This window comes from Oncorhynchus keta, chromosome 14 (assembly GCF_023373465.1).
Source record: "Oncorhynchus keta strain PuntledgeMale-10-30-2019 chromosome 14, Oket_V2, whole genome shotgun sequence".
NCBI classification, from domain to species: Eukaryota; Metazoa; Chordata; class Actinopteri; order Salmoniformes; family Salmonidae; genus Oncorhynchus; species Oncorhynchus keta.
Window position 1 is genome coordinate 5800641 of NC_068434.1, and position 16067 is coordinate 5816707.

The window sequence follows — 16067 nt, forward strand, 5'->3', positions numbered from 1 at the left end:
CATCCACCCTGTATCCTGGCCATCCACCCTGTATCCTGGCCACCCACCCTGTATCCTGGCCATCCACCCTGTATCCTGGCCACCCACCCTGTATCCTGGCCACCCACCCTGTATCCTGGCCACCCACCCTGTATCCTGGCCATCCACCCTGTATCCTGGCCACCCACCCTGTATCCTGGCCATCCACCCTGTATCCTGGCCACCCACCCTGTATCCTGGCCACCCACCCTGTATCCTGGCCACCCACCCTGTATCCTGGCCATCCACCCTGTATCCTGGCCATCCACCCTGTATCCTGGTCATCCACCCTGTATCCTGGTCATCCACCCTGTATCCTGACCATCCAACCTGTATCCTGGTCATCCACCCTGTATCCTGGCCATCCAGCCTGTATCCTGGCCATCCACCCTGTATCCTGACCATCCACCCTGTATCCTGACCATCCACCCTGTATCCTGGCCATCCACCCTGTATCCTGGTCATCCACCCTGTATCCTGACCATCCACCCTGTATCCTGGCCATCCACCCTGTATCCTGGTCATCCACCCTGTATCCTGGCCATCCACCCTGTATCCTGGCCATCCACCCTGTATCCTGACCATCCACCCTGTATCCTGGCCATCCACCCTGTATCCTGGTCATCCACCCTGTATCCTGGCCATCCACCCTGTATCCTGGTCATCCACCCTGTATCCTGGCCATCCACCCTGTATCCTGGTCATCCACCCTGTATCCTGGCCATCCACCCTGTATCCTGGTCATCCACCCTGTATCCTGGCCATCCACCCTGTATCCTGGCCATCCACCCTGTATCCTGGCCACCCACCCTGTATCCTGGCCACCCACCCTGTATCCTGGCCACCCAGCTTGATGCAGAGTTCACCCTGTATCCTGGCCATCCACCCTGTATCCTGGCCATCCACCCTGTATCCTGGCCACCCAGCTTGATGCAGAGTTCACCCTGTATCCTGGTCATCCACCCTGTATCCTGGCCATCCACCCTGTATCCTGGCCATCCACCCTGTATCCTGACCATCCACCCTGTATCCTGACCATCCACCCTGTATCCTGGCCATCCACCCTGTATCCTGACCATCCACCCTGTATCCTGGCCATCCACCCTGTATCCTGACCATCCACCCTGTATCCTGGCCATCCACCCTGCATCCTGACCATCCACCCTGTATCCTGGTCATCCAACCTGTATCCTGACCATCCACCCTGTATCCTGACCATCCACCCTGCATCCTGACCATCCACCCTGTATCCTGGTCATCCAACCTGTATCCTGACCATCCACCCTGTATCCTGGCCATCCACCCTGTATCCTGACCATCCACCCTGTATCCTGACCATCCACCCTGTATCCTGGCCATCCACCCTGTATCCTGACCATCCACCCTGTATCCTGGCCATCCACCCTGTATCCTGGCCATCCACCCTGCATCCTGACCATCCACCCTGTATCCTGGTCATCCAACCTGTATCCTGACCATCCACCCTGTATCCTGGCTATCCACCCTGTATCCTGACCATCCACCCTGTATCCTGACCATCCACCCTGTATCCTGACCATCCAACCTGTATCCTGGCCATCCACCCTGTATCCTGGCCATCCACCCTGCATCCTGGCCACCCACCCTGTATCCTGGTCATCCACCCTGTATCCTGGTCATCCACCCTGTATCCTGGCCACCCAGCCTGTATCCTGGCCATCCACCCTGTATCCTGGCCATCCACCCTGTATCCTGGCCATCCACCCTGTATCCTGGCCATCCACCCTGTATCCTGACCATCCACCCTGTATCCTGGTCATCCAACCTGTATCCTGACCATCCACCCTGTATCCTGACCATCCACCCTGTATCCTGGCCATCCAACCTGTATCCTGGCTATCCACCCTGTATCCTGACCATCCACCCTGTATCCTGACCATCCACCCTGTATCCTGACCATCCAACCTGTATCCTGGCCATCCACCCTGTATCCTGGCCATCCACCCTGCATCCTGACCATCCACCCTGTATCCTGACCATCCACCCTGTATCCTGGCCATCCACCCTGTATCCTGGTCATCCACCCTGTATCCTGGCCATCCACCCTGTATCCTGGCCATCCACCCTGTATCCTGGCCATCCACCCTGTATCCTGGTCATCCACCCTGTATCCTGGCCATCCACCCTGTATCCTGGCCATCCACCCTGTATCCTGGCCATCCACCCTGTATCCTGACCATCCACCCTGTATCCTGGCCATCCACCCTGTATCCTGGTCATCCACCCTGTATCCTGGCCATCCACCCTGTATCCTGGCCATCCACCCTGTATCCTGGCCATCCACCCTGCATCCTGGCCATCCACCCTGTATCCTGACCATCCACCCTGTATCCTGACCATCCACCCTGTATCCTGACCATCCACCCTGTATCCTGGCCATCCACCCTGCATCCTGGCCATCCACCCTGTATCCTGACCATCCACCCTGTATCCTGACCATCCACCCTGTATCCTGACCATCCACCCTGTATCCTGACCATCCACCCTGTATCCTGGCCATCCACCCTGTATCCTGGTCATCCACCCTGTATCCTGGCCATCCACCCTGTATCCTGGCCATCCACCCTGTATCCTGGTCATCCACCCTGTATCCTGGCCATCCACCCTGTATCCTGGCCATCCACCCTGTATCCTGGCCATCCACCCTGTATCCTGGCCATCCACCCTGTATCCTGGTCATCCACCCTGTATCCTGGCTATCCACCCTGTATCCTGGTCATCCACCCTGTATCCTGACCATCCACCCTGTATCCTGGTCATCCACCCTGTATCCTGACCATCCACCCTGTATCCTGGCCATCCACCCTGTATCCTGACCATCCACCCTGTATCCTGGCCATCCACCCTGTATCCTGGCCATCCACCCTGTATCCTGGCCATCCACCCTGTATCCTGGCCATCCACCCTGTATCCTGGCCATCCACCCTGTATCCTGGCCATCACCCCCCAGGAGCTAGATGCCAACAACATGGGCCCCGAGCTCTGCACCAAGAACCAAGCAAGAATAAATGAATCAATTAATGTTTAATTCCTGTTGTGGCTGCTTTAGTTCTATTTGGTATGACTGTCAAGACATTCATACTTGTCCGCGCTTTGTGGTCATACAAAATTACTTAAGCGATAAGGCACCTCAGGGGTTTGTGGTATATTGGCCAAATACCACAAACCCCTGAGGTGCCTTATTGCGATTATAAACTGGTTACCAACATACACTCACACCCCCTCGTTCACCAAAATGGATGGCTCCTACAGACACTGAGTCACGTGGCTATATAAAGCAGGCATCGAGTCATTCAGTTACTGATCGATTGAACGTTAGAATGGACAAAACTAGTGATCTAAACGACTTTGAGGTTGGTGTGATCGTCGATGCCAGGCGTGCCAGATCCAGTATCTAAGAAACGGCAGCTAGATGTCCTGCCTGGTGTCAACGGTACCGGCTGGTGACGGTGGTTCTGGGGGATGTTTTTTCCATCCTGTTCGGTGTCAACGGTACCGGCTGGTGACGGTGGTTCTGGGGGATGTTTTTTCCATCCTGTTCGGTGTCAACGGTACCGGCTGGTGACGGTGGTTCTGGGGGATGTTTTTTCCATCCTGCCTGGTGTCAACGGTACCGGCTGGTGACGGTGGTTCTGGGGGATGTTTTTTCCATCCTGCCTGGTGTTAACGGTACCGGCTGGTGACGGTGGTTCAGGGGGATGTTTTTTCCATCCTGCCTGGTGTCAACGGTACCGGCTGGTGGCGGTGGTTCTGGGGGATGTTTTTTCCATCCTGCCTGGTGTCAACGGTACCGGCTGGTGACGGTGGTTCTGGGGGATGTTTTTTCCATCCTGCCTGGTGTCAACGGTACCGGCTGGTGGCGGTGGTTCTGGGGGATGTTTTTTCCATCCTGCCTGGTGTTAACGGTACCGGCTGGTGGCGGTGGTTCTGGGGGATGTTTTTTCCATCCTGCCTGGTGTCAACGGTACCGGCTGGTGACGGTGGTTCTGGGGGATGTTTTTTCCATCCTGCCTGGTGTCAACGGTACCGGCTGGTGACGGTGGTTCTGGGGGATGTTTTTTCCATCCTGCCTGGTGTCAACGGTACCGGCTGGTGACGGTGGTTCTGGGGGATGTTTTTTCCATCCTGTTCGGTGTCAACGGTACCGGCTGGTGACGGTGGTTCTGGGGGATGTTTTTTCCATCCTGCCTGGTGTCAACGGTACCGGCTGGTGACGGTGGTTCTGGGGGATGTTGTTTCCATCCTGCCTGGTGTCAACGGTACCGGCTGGTGACGGTGGTTCTGGGGGATGTTTTTTCCATCCTGCCTGGTGTCAACGGTACCGGCTGGTGACGGTGGTTCTGGGGGATGTTTTTTCCATCCTGCCTGGTGTCAACGGTACCGGCTGGTGACGGTGGTTCTGGGGGATGTTTTTTCCATCCTGTTCGGTGTCAACGGTACCGGCTGGTGACGGTGGTTCTGGGGGATGTTTTTTCCATCCTGCCTGGTGTCAACGGTACCGGCTGGTGACGGTGGTTCTGGGGGATGTTTTTTCCATCCTGCCTGGTGTCAACGGTACCGGCTGGTGACGGTGGTTCTGGGGGATGTTTTTTCCATCCTGCCTGGTGTCAACGGTACCGGCTGGTGACGGTGGTTCTGGGGGATGTTTTTTCCATCCTGCCTGGTGTCAACGGTACCGGCTGGTGACGGTGGTTCTGGGGGATGTTTTTTCCATCCTGTTCGGTGTCAACGGTACCGGCTGGTGGCGGTGGTTCTGGGGGATGTTTTTTCCATCCTGTTCGGTGTCAACGGTACCGGCTGGTGACGGTGGTTCTGGGGGATGTTTTTTCCATCCTGTTCGGTGTCAACGGTACCGGCTGGTGACGGTGGTTCTGGGGGATGTTTTTTCCATCCTGCCTGGTGTCAACGGTACCGGCTGGTGACGGTGGTTCTGGGGGATGTTTTTTCCATCCTGCCTGGTGTCAACGGTACCGGCTGGTGACGGTGGTTCTGGGGGATGTTTTTTCCATCCTGCCTGGTGTCAACGGTACCGGCTGGTGACGGTGGTTCTGGGGGATGTTTTTTCCATCCTGCCTGGTGTCAACGGTACCGGCTGGTGACGGTGGTTCTGGGGGATGTTTTTTCCATCCTGCCTGGTGTTAACGGTACCGGCTGGTGGCGGTGGTTCTGGGGGATGTTTTTTCCATCCTGCCTGGTGTTAACGGTACCGGCTGGTGACGGTGGTTCTGGGGGATGTTTTTTCCATCCTGCCTGGTGTCAACGGTACCGGCTGGTGACGGTGGTTCTGGGGGATGTTTTTTCCATCCTGCCTGGTGTCAACGGTACCGGCTGGTGACGGTGGTTCTGGGGGATGTTTTTTCCATCCTGCCTGGTGTCCACGGTACCGGCTGGTGACGGTGGTTCTGGGGGATGTTTTTTCCATCCTGCCTGGTGTCAACGGTACCGGCTGGTGACGGTGGTTCTGGGGGATGTTTTTTCCATCCTGTTCGGTGTCAACGGTACCGGCTGGTGACGGTGGTTCTGGGGGATGTTTTTTCCATCCTGCCTGGTGTCAACGGTACCGGCTGGTGACGGTGGTTCTGGGGGATGTTTTTTCCATCCTGCCTGGTGTCAACGGTACCGGCTGGTGACGGTGGTTCTGGGGGATGTTTTTTCCATCCTCCCTGGTGTCAACGGTACCGGCTGGTGTTGATGGTGTACTGGTGTGGGGAATATTGTCCTGGCGCACGTTAGGTCCCTTGATACCAGTTCATCAACGACTGAACGCCACAGCGTCTCTGAACCTTGTTGCTGACCAAACCCTATAGAGCATCTTTGGGATGAGATGGAACGAGCTGTTGGCAGCATGAATGTACCGCCGTCCAATCTGCAGCAACTGTGTGATGTCATCGAGTCAGCACGGACCAACATCCCAGTGGAACGTTGCTGAAACCTTGTAGAATCCATGCCCTGAAGAATTCAGGCTGTTCAGTTGATTAACTACGTAGAAACTTTTAATAAACCCTTTATGAAGGCAACTATATTGTAACCAGGGGTTGGAACCGGTTCAGGGAACAGAACCGAAAAACAGGATAATGTTTTTTTTTTCTTCGAAGAACAGAATCAGAACAGCGAACGAAAGTGATCCATACTGTTCCCGAAACAGAACCGTTATTTTGAAAGCATGGGAACAAGTTAATAACTGTGCCACCCTGATCTGTTTCACCTGTCTTGTGCTTGTCTCCCCCCCTCCAGGTGTCGTCCATTTTCCCCCATTATCCCCTGTGCATTTATCCCTGTGTTTTCTGTTTGTCTGTTGCCAGTTCGTCTTATCTCGTCAGCGTTATCTATCAGCGTTATCTATCAGTGTTTTTCCCATACTTCTGTTTCTCTGTTACCCCTGTTGTTCTAGTTTTACCAGTTTTGACCACTCTGCCTGCCGTGACCCTGAGCCTGCCTCTCATTCTGTACCTTACTGACCCTGTCCTCAGTTACCGACTTTTGCCCGCCGTGACCCTGAGCCTGCCTGTCAAAAACCCTCACTCCCATCACTCAGAAACGTATTCCAGTGTCTGCCTGCCAGTGTGTGTGTGTGCCCGGGTTTCCATGAGAGAGAGAGAGAGAGAGAGAGAGAGAGAGAGAGAGAGAGAGAGAGAGAGAGAGAGAGAGAGAGAGAGAGAGAGAGAGAGAGAGAGAGAGAGAGAGAGAGAGAGAGAGAGGGAGAGAGAGAGAGAGAGAGAGAGAGAGAGAGAGAGAGAGAGAGAGAGAGAGAGAGAGAGAGAGAGAGACAGAGAGAGAGAGAGAGAGAGAGAGAGAGAGAGAGAGAGAGAGAGAGAGGGAGGGAGAGAGAGAGAGAGAGAGAGAGAGAGAGAGACCACCACCAATACACAAGGGACGATGTCAAAATGAGACACATGTAGGTGTCCTAAAAAACACCCTAGAACAAATTACCAAACCACTATTTCTTGTGTTACAGAAACATCATAAGGCAGTATGACACGGTCATAACCATGTCATAACCATGTCATAACCATGTCATTACCATGTCATAACCATGTCATAACCATGTCATTACCATGTCATAACAGCCGACAACACTGTCATGACTCATATATTAAGACCTGTTGTGACATATATTGCGTTATGTTATGGCTGGCTAGGACACCTAAATAACAGTGTCAAAACCCACATTTATTCAAATGTGCTTTTTCCCTGACAAGAAGATTCCTTTCAGTTTAAAGGTTGTTTCCCTTATCCTTAGCTGTTGGTTGTAATAACATTTTTTTACAATGTTTACAATGTTTACAATGTTTTTTTCCTCCATTAATATTTTCAATAACTTGTAGAAAATACACGTATTGACACTGTCATGAAGCAATATGACCATCCTGCACAGCAGATAGCCTGGTAAAGTTGGTATCTGACACAGGAATTATGCACAGCAGATAGCCTGGTAAAGTTGGTCTCTGACCCAGGAATTATGCACAGCAGATAGCCTGGTAAAGTTGGTCTCTGACACAGGAATTATGCACAGCAGATAGCCTGGTAAAGTTGGTCTCTGACACAGGAATTATGCACAGCAGATAGCCTGGTAAAGTTGGTCTCTGACACAGGAATTATGCACAGCAGATAGCCTGGTAAAGTTGGTCTCTGACCCAGGAATTATGCACAGCAGATAGCCTGGTAAAGTTGGTCTCTGACACAGGAATTATACACAGCAGATAGCCTGGTAAAGTTGGTCTCTGACCCAAGAATTATGCACAGCAGATAGCCTGGTAAAGTTGGTCTCTGACCCAAGAATTATGCACAGCAGATAGCCTGGTAAAGTTGGTCTCTGACACAGGAATTATGCACAGCAGATAGCCTGGTAAAGTTGGTCTCTGACACAGGAATTATGCACAGCAGATAGCCTGGTAAAGCCCGAATGGTGAAAAACAATGAGCACAGGATTCAGTCTGGTATAACCAGTCTGTTATAACCAGTCTGTAGATCCAGTCTGTCAGATCCAGTCTGGTATAACCAGTCTATAGATCCAGTCTGGTATAACCAGTCCATAGATCCAGTCTGGTATAACCAGTCTGTTATAACCAGTCTGGTATAACCAGTCTATAGATCCAGTCTGGTATAACCAGTCTATAGATCCAGTCTGGTATAACCAGTCTGTAGATCCAGTCTGGTATAAGAGACCGGTGTAGATCCAGTCTGGTGTAACAGACGGGCTGCTGATCCAGTCTGGTATAATAGACAGGCTGCTGATCCAGTCTGGTTATAAGAGACAGGCTGTAGATCCAGTCTGGCATAACAGACAGGTTTAGATCCAGTCTGGTTATAACAGTCAGGCTGCTGATCCTGTCTGGTATAACAGACAGGCTGCTGATCCAGTCTGGTATAACAGAAGGTTTAGATCCAGTCTGGTATAACAGAAGGTTTAGATCCAGTCTGGTATAACAGACAGGCTGTAGATCCAGTCTGGCATAAGAGACAGGCTGCTGATCCAGTCTGGTTATAACAGACAGGCTGCTGATCCAGTCTGGTTATAAGAGACAGGTGTAGATTCAGTCTGGTATAACAGACAGGTGTAGATCCAGTCTGGTTATAAGAGACAGGCTGCTGATCCAGTCTGGTTATAACAGACAGGTTTAGATCCAGTCTGGTTATAACAGACAGCCTGCTGATCCAGTCTGGTTATAAGAGACAGGCTGTAGATCCAGTCTGGTTATAACAGACAGGCTGCTGATCCAGTCTGGTTATAACAGACAGCCTGCTGATCCAGTCTGGTTATAAGAGACAGGCTGTAGATCCAGTCTGGTTATAACAGACAGGCTGCTGATCCAGTCTGGTTATAACAGACAGCCTGCTGATCCAGTCTGGTATAACAGACAGGCTGCTGATCCAGTCTGGTATAACAGACAGGCTGTATATCCAGTCTGGTATAACAGACAGGCTGTAGATCCAGTCTGGTTATAACAGACAGGCTGTAGATCCAGTCTGGTTATAAAAGACAGGCTGCTGATCCAGTCTGGTTATAACAGACAGCCTGCTGATCCAGTCTGCTTATAAGAGACAGGCTGTAGATCCAGTCTGGTTATAACAGACAGGCTGCTGATCCAGTCTGGTTATAACAGACAGGCTGCTGATCCAGTCTGGTTATAAGAGACAGGCTGTAGATCCAGTCTGGTATAACAGACAGGCTGTATATCCAGTCTGGTATAACAGACAGGCTGTAGATCCAGTCTGGTTATAAGAGACAGGCTGCTGATCCAGTCTGGTATAACAGACAGGCTGCTGATCCAGTCTGGTTATAACAGACAGCCTACGGATCCAGTCTGGTGTAACAGACAGGCTGCTGATCCAGTCTGGTTTAACAGACAGGCTGCTGATCCAGTCTGGTTATAACAGACAGCCTGCTGATCCAGTCTGGTTATATGAGACAGGCTGTAGATCCAGTCTGGTATAACAGACAGGTTTAGATCCAGTCTGGTTATAGCAAACAGGCTGCTGATTCAGTCTGGTATAACAGACAGCCTGCTGATCCAGTCTGGTATAACAGACAGGCTGTAGATCCAGTCTGGTATAACAGACAGGCTGTAAATCCAGTCTGGTATAACAGACAGGTTTAGATCCAGTCTGGTTATAACAGACAGCCTGCTGATCCAGTCTGGTATAACAGACAGGTTTAGATCCAGTCTGGTTATAACAGACAGGTTTAGATCCAGTCTGGTTATAACAGACAGGTGTAGATCCAGTCTGGTAATAACAGACAGGTGTAGATCCAGTCTGGTTATAAGAGACAGGCTGCTGATCCAGTCTGGTTATAAGAGACAGGCTGTAGATCCAGTCTGGTTATAAGAGACAGGCTGTAGATCCAGTCTGGTTATAAGAGACAGGCTGCTGATCCAGTCTGGTTATAAGAGACAGGCTGTAGATCCAGTCTGGTTATAAGAGACAGGCTGCTGATCCAGTCTGGTTATAAGAGACAGGCTGTAGATCCAGTCTGGTTATAACAGAGAGGCTGCTGCTCCAGTCTGGTATAACAGACAGGCTGCTGATCCAGTCTTGTTATAAGAGACAGGCTGCTGATCCAGTCTGGTTATAACAGACAGGCTGCTGATCCAGTCTGGTTATAACAGACAGCCTGCTGATCCAGTCTGGTTATAACAGACAGCCTGCTGATCCAGTCTGGTATAACAGACAGGCTGCTGATCCAGTCTGGTTATAACAGACAGGCTGTAGATCCAGTCTGGTTATAACAGACAGCCTGCTGATCCAGTCTGGTTATAACAGACAGCCTGCTGATCCAGTCTGGTATAACAGACAGGTTTAGATCCAGTCTGGTTATAAGAGACAGCCTGCTGATCCAGTCTGGTTGTAAGAGACAGGCTGTAGATCCAGTCTGGTTATAAGAGACAGCCTGCTGATCCAGTCTGGTTATAACAGACAGCCTGCGGATCCAGTCTGGTATAACAGACAGGTTTAGATCCAGTCTGGTTATAAGAGACAGGCTGCTGATCCAGTCTGGTATAACAGACAGGCTGTCGATCCAGTCTGGTTATAAGAGACAGGCTGCTGATCCAGTCTGGTATAACAGACAGGCTGTCGATCCAGTCTGGTTATAAGAGACAGGCTGCTGATCCAGTCTGGTAATAACAGACAGGCTGCTGATCCAGTCTGGTTATAACAGACAGGTGTAGATCCAGTCTGGTATAACAGACAGGCTGCTGATCCAGTCTGGTTATAACAGACAGGTTTAGATCCAGTCTGGTTATAAGAGACAGGCTGCTGATCCACCTCTTCAAGGAATACCTAGGATAGGGTAAGTAAGGGTAGGTAATCCTTCTCCCCCCCAACAAGATTTAGATGCAAGTGGCTGTTCCACTGGTTGTCATAAGGTGTATGCACCAATTTGTAAGTCGCTCTGGATAAGAGCGTCTGCTAAATGACTTAAATGTAAATGTAAATGTAAATGGTATAACAGACAGGCTGTCGATCCAGTCTGGTTATAAGAGACAGGCTGCTGATCCAGTCTGGTAATAACAGACAGGCTGCTGATCCAGTCTGGTTATAACAGACAGGTGTAGATCCAGTCTGGTATAACAGACAGGCTGCTGATCCAGTCTGGTTATAAGAGACAGGTTAAGATCCAGTCTACTAGCCTACTGTGTTTATTCTGACCAGATTCAACTGACAAAACATATCTGACTTTGTTTAAATCTTTGACGATTTTATGGTTTTAATTAACGCTCACAGTTTACACTCAAAAAAGGAAAAATTGCAAATGTACACTAAACAAAAATGAAAAATAAATATTTAGAGACAATATTTTAGCAAGAGATGAAATGTTTTTTTAATTAGTTTTAAATGTTCCATCTGAAGAGTGGCTTGGAATGTATAGTACAACAGCAACAACCAGGAGAAGTGGGTTTCCTGTAACTGACAGAGGGCTGTGATATTTGTTATGGGCTTGTGAAAGTGTGGCTGGTACATGTGGGCTATACTGTGAAAGACACACACACAGACACACACACACACACACACACACACACACACACACACACACACACACACACACACACACACACACACACACACACACACACACACACACATGCACACACACACACACACAGACAGACACACACACACACACAGACACACACACACACACACACACACACACACACACACACACACACACACACACACACACACACACACACACACACACACACACACAGACAGACAGACAGACAGACAGACACACACAAACAGACAGACACACACACACAGACACACACACACACACACACACACACACACACACACACACACACACACACACACACACACACACACACACACACACACACACACACACACACACACACACACACACACACACACACACACACACATATGTCAAATCCTAATCATGGTTTAGGTATGTATGGGCATTGGTATTACTTCAATTGAAATGTCATATAGTTTCTCTACGATTTCCTGTAGCCTCTATTGGAGATGTTCACACCAGATGTCCAGGATGGATCCTTCTCAGGGCTCCAACATGGAGATGTTCACACCAGATGTCCAGGATGGATCCTTCTCAGGGCTCCAACATGGAGATGTTCACACCAGATGTCCAGGATGGATCCTTCTCAGGGCTCCAACATGGAGATGTTCACACCAGATGTCCAGGATGGATCCTTCTCAGGGCTCCAACATGGAGATGTTCACACCAGATGTTTAAATGTAATTGGAGACATATTGGCCAATAAGGAGACATATTGGATAGACCTCTCGGGAACTATTGCTCCAGCAGGCCTCAATGAGGAATGTCATTTTTATTTGTTATGTTGTAGTAGGTTATACATATGTATAACCTAATACAACATAACAAATAAAAATATATATCCAAAAAATATATATGTAGTCCAAAGCATTTAGGCAATGAAATCATAATGTGTGTCGATATATTTTTTATTTCATTTTTTTTTCTATATATATATTTTGTTTATGTCATTTTGATATTCACGTTTTCCCCACAGCTCCCTCTGCTGGGATCTCTTGATTGGGCCAAGACTGAATTTAGATGTCACCCACCAGTGAGGTCTTGTTGTCGTGACATTTGTCTGCCATTGTCTTTGCACACTGAAGAAGGGCTCATACTCCACATTTTTCGTGCAGATAAAAACTACTTTTGCGGTTAATTTCCCCATGTACCCAATTTAAAAAAAACATATACAAGTTGAATGTGTTTCCATCATATTTTCAACTCTACTGATGGTTTTGTAAAAAAATACTGCGCTGTATAGTGAATGTGCCCACTCTGGTCTTGGCATGTGTGCTCCGGCCCAGATATAATGTGGGTAGGCCACCTACACGAGGAGATCACTATGAATAAGAGAAAGATTATTATTTTCCAAACGGCAGCCAATAATCAATCATCAGCTGCAGCGTAGCCTAGTGGGTAGAGCGTTGGACTTGTAACTGAAAGGTTGCAAGATTGAATCCCTGAGCAGACAAGGTACAAATCTGTCGTTCTGCCCCTGAACAGGCAGTTAAACCCACTGTTCCTAGGCTGACATTGAAAATAAAAATTTGTTCTTAACTTAAAAATTATGTCACCAGAATCAGACATTTTTGGAAAGGAGCATAGTACTCATCACCTTGCACTTTCACCACCCTGTGAAGTTCATCATAATTTATTTCATCTGTAGTCTAACAAACTGCACGCTTCGCGAGTAGTAGTGCGACAAGTCAGTTAAGAACAAATTCTTAATTTCAATGACGGCCTAGGAACAGTGGGTTAACTGCCGGTTCAGGGGCAGAACGACAGATTTGTACCTTGTCAGCTCGGGGATCCGAACTTGCAACCTTTCGGTTACTAGTCCAACGCTCTAACCACTAGACGACCCTGCCGCCCCATTATACATTTTACCGACGCAAAAGGATCCCACCTTGTCTCGCATATTTTGCTTCGTCAACATTTGGAAAGTTTACTGACAAATGTGGTATTTGAATCAGGCCTGTCATTACATTTTTCATCTGACATTGCAGCCTACTTTACTCACAGAAAAAAAAAAAGGTTGGATGGAAACCCGGCAAACACCTTTTCCCCTCACACTGGTAGCGTTGAATACATCAACCAATGACTGGCAGATCGCTATAACATATTACGTGGAATAGGACATATTCGGGCGTTGTAAGATTTGCCATGCGTCAGCAATGCCCGGGCACAGGAACGCGTCCAACATCTCACGCACGTACACGCGTATTTCCTCACCATCCTTAGTGAGCCAGCCAGCCAGCCAGCGACGCTCGTCCCCGAAGCGCCCGGATGAAAAACAGGGATTCAAGGGAACAGGGTTGTTTGACTCTGTCGAGATAGAGCAGAGCAGGGGGGGACATATACAGCAGAGAGAGAGAGAGAGGGAGTGTGTCGGAATCTGGACGGTTTTTGACCGGAGCTTCTAAAAGCCACTAGGCGACAACCAGACGTTCGGTTCTGGGAAAAGGAGAGTTTTTGAACGGTGTCGTGTTTCGATCTTGTAAGTATATTTCTGTTACTCTGTGTATCGCGTGTTTTTCCCTCCCAAGGGCAAATGATCTGAATCATATCCATCCCATATGGATATGAGGCGAATGCCTTGCACTCGGGAGAAAGAAACGGGCCTGGTAAGTGTCAACAACAACATGGCGTAGAAAAATGATTATTTTAACACCATTATTAGACACAATGTTGCACATGTACTCGGGAGTCGGGCATACAGGGGACGAATCATGTTGATACATAGATAGAAACGAGTCGGAGTCTGACACCTTATAAATGGGGAAACATTGTTTACAACATGGATAGAGGTAGTTGTGACCACAGCCAGGGTGAATTATGTTGGATACAATAGAGATAACCTAGTTGTTGATAGTAGAGCTGTCTGAATGGCAATGTCACGCGTGCCTGCTGTTAGTAGGACCGTTAACGGTTCATGCTGCTGCACATCGTCACGATGGAGCTGTAGTCTACAGCGCCTGGTTCAATTGTTTAGGAAACATTTTTTTTTTAAACTCACTCCATGGTTAAAGTATTGAAATATGTAATTGTTTTAAAAAATCTGCAGTGTGCGTCATTTCCTCACATCCTTAATCAAAATCTAGAATTATTTTGACATTGGGCCAGACAAAATTTATTCACTGTTTAACGGATTTCCATCCCCCAGAAAAGTGAGTCGAGCAAGCGAAAAAAAACTAAGAAAATAAAACATGAATTGGATAAGGACTTAAGCAAGCAAATTGTCCCAGGCACTTGTGCAGACTCGAGGCCTAAGCTTCAGTAGTTAAACTATTCCATTCGAAAAACTACACGATTTTTCTTCAAAAGAATGCAGATGTTACAATGTTGTTATAACCATGATTAATTATACACAATGGGAAGTATAACTTGTGACAGTTTCTTTAATCATGATTTAAAAAAAAATCCAATCTAGTAATTTAATATGATGTATAGCAGAATAGAGTAGAATATTTAAAATGTTGGCCTCCTCAGTGGCACAGCGGTGTAAGGCACTGCATCTCAGTGCTAGAGGTGTCATTACAGGCCCCCGGTTCGATCCCGGGCTCTATCACAAACGGCCGTGATCGGGAGTCTCATAGGGCGGCGCACAATTAGCCCAGCGTTGTCCGGGTTAATTAAGGGAGGGATTGTCTGGGGTCGGCTGTCATTGTAAAATAAGAATTTGTTCTCGACTGACTTCCCGAGGTAAATAATAATAAGAAGCTCACAGAAAAGGACCACTAAGTGCTGTTATTGTGAAGTGGAAATGTCGAGGAGCAACAACGACTCACCCGTGAAGTGGTAGGCCACACAAGCTCACAGAAAAGGACCACTAAGTGCTGTTATTGTGAAGTGGAAATGTCTAGGAGTTGCAAAAGCAGCAAGGACATTTCACAAAACTACATTCAGCAATCGATGGAATTGCGAGAGCTAGCTACAGTGCCTTGCGAAAGTATTCGTCCCCCTTGAACTTTGTGACCTTTTGCCACATTTCAGGCTTCAAACATAAAGATATAAAACTGTATTTTTTTGTGAAGAATCAACAACAAATGGGACACAATCATGAAGTGGAACGACATTTATTGGATATTTCAAACTTTTTTAACAAATCAAAAACTGAAAAATTGGGCGTGCAAAATTATTCAGCCCCTTTACTTTCAGTGCAGCAAACTCTCTCCAGAAGTTCAGTGAGGATCTCTGAATGATCCAATGTTGACCTAAATGACTAATGATGATAAATACAATCCACCTGTGTGTAATCAAGTCTCCGTATAAATGCACCTGCACTGTAATAGTCTCAGAGGTCTGTTAAAAGCGCAGAGAGCATCATGAAGAACAATGAACACACCAGGCAGGTCCGAGATACTGTTGTGCAGAAGTATAAAGCCGGATTTGGATACAAAAAGATTTCCCAAGCTTTAAACATCCCAAGGAGCACTGTGCAAGCGATAATATTGAAATGGAAGGAGTATCAGACCACTGCAAA

At 48.4% G+C, this 16067-nt stretch overlaps 1 protein-coding gene across 1 annotated transcript in view; it reads left to right on the forward strand.

The window, feature by feature from the left end:
* The first annotated feature begins 13862 nt into the window (after nucleotides 1-13862).
* LOC118371431 (sodium-dependent phosphate transporter 2-like) overlaps nucleotides 13863-16067 on the forward strand; it is a 160241-nt gene continuing 158036 nt past the window's right edge. Inside the window, exon 1 of the mRNA XM_052460865.1 lies at nucleotides 13863-14081. The gene's annotated coding sequence lies outside the window, so the exon portion shown is untranslated. The remainder of the gene's footprint in view (nucleotides 14082-16067) is intronic.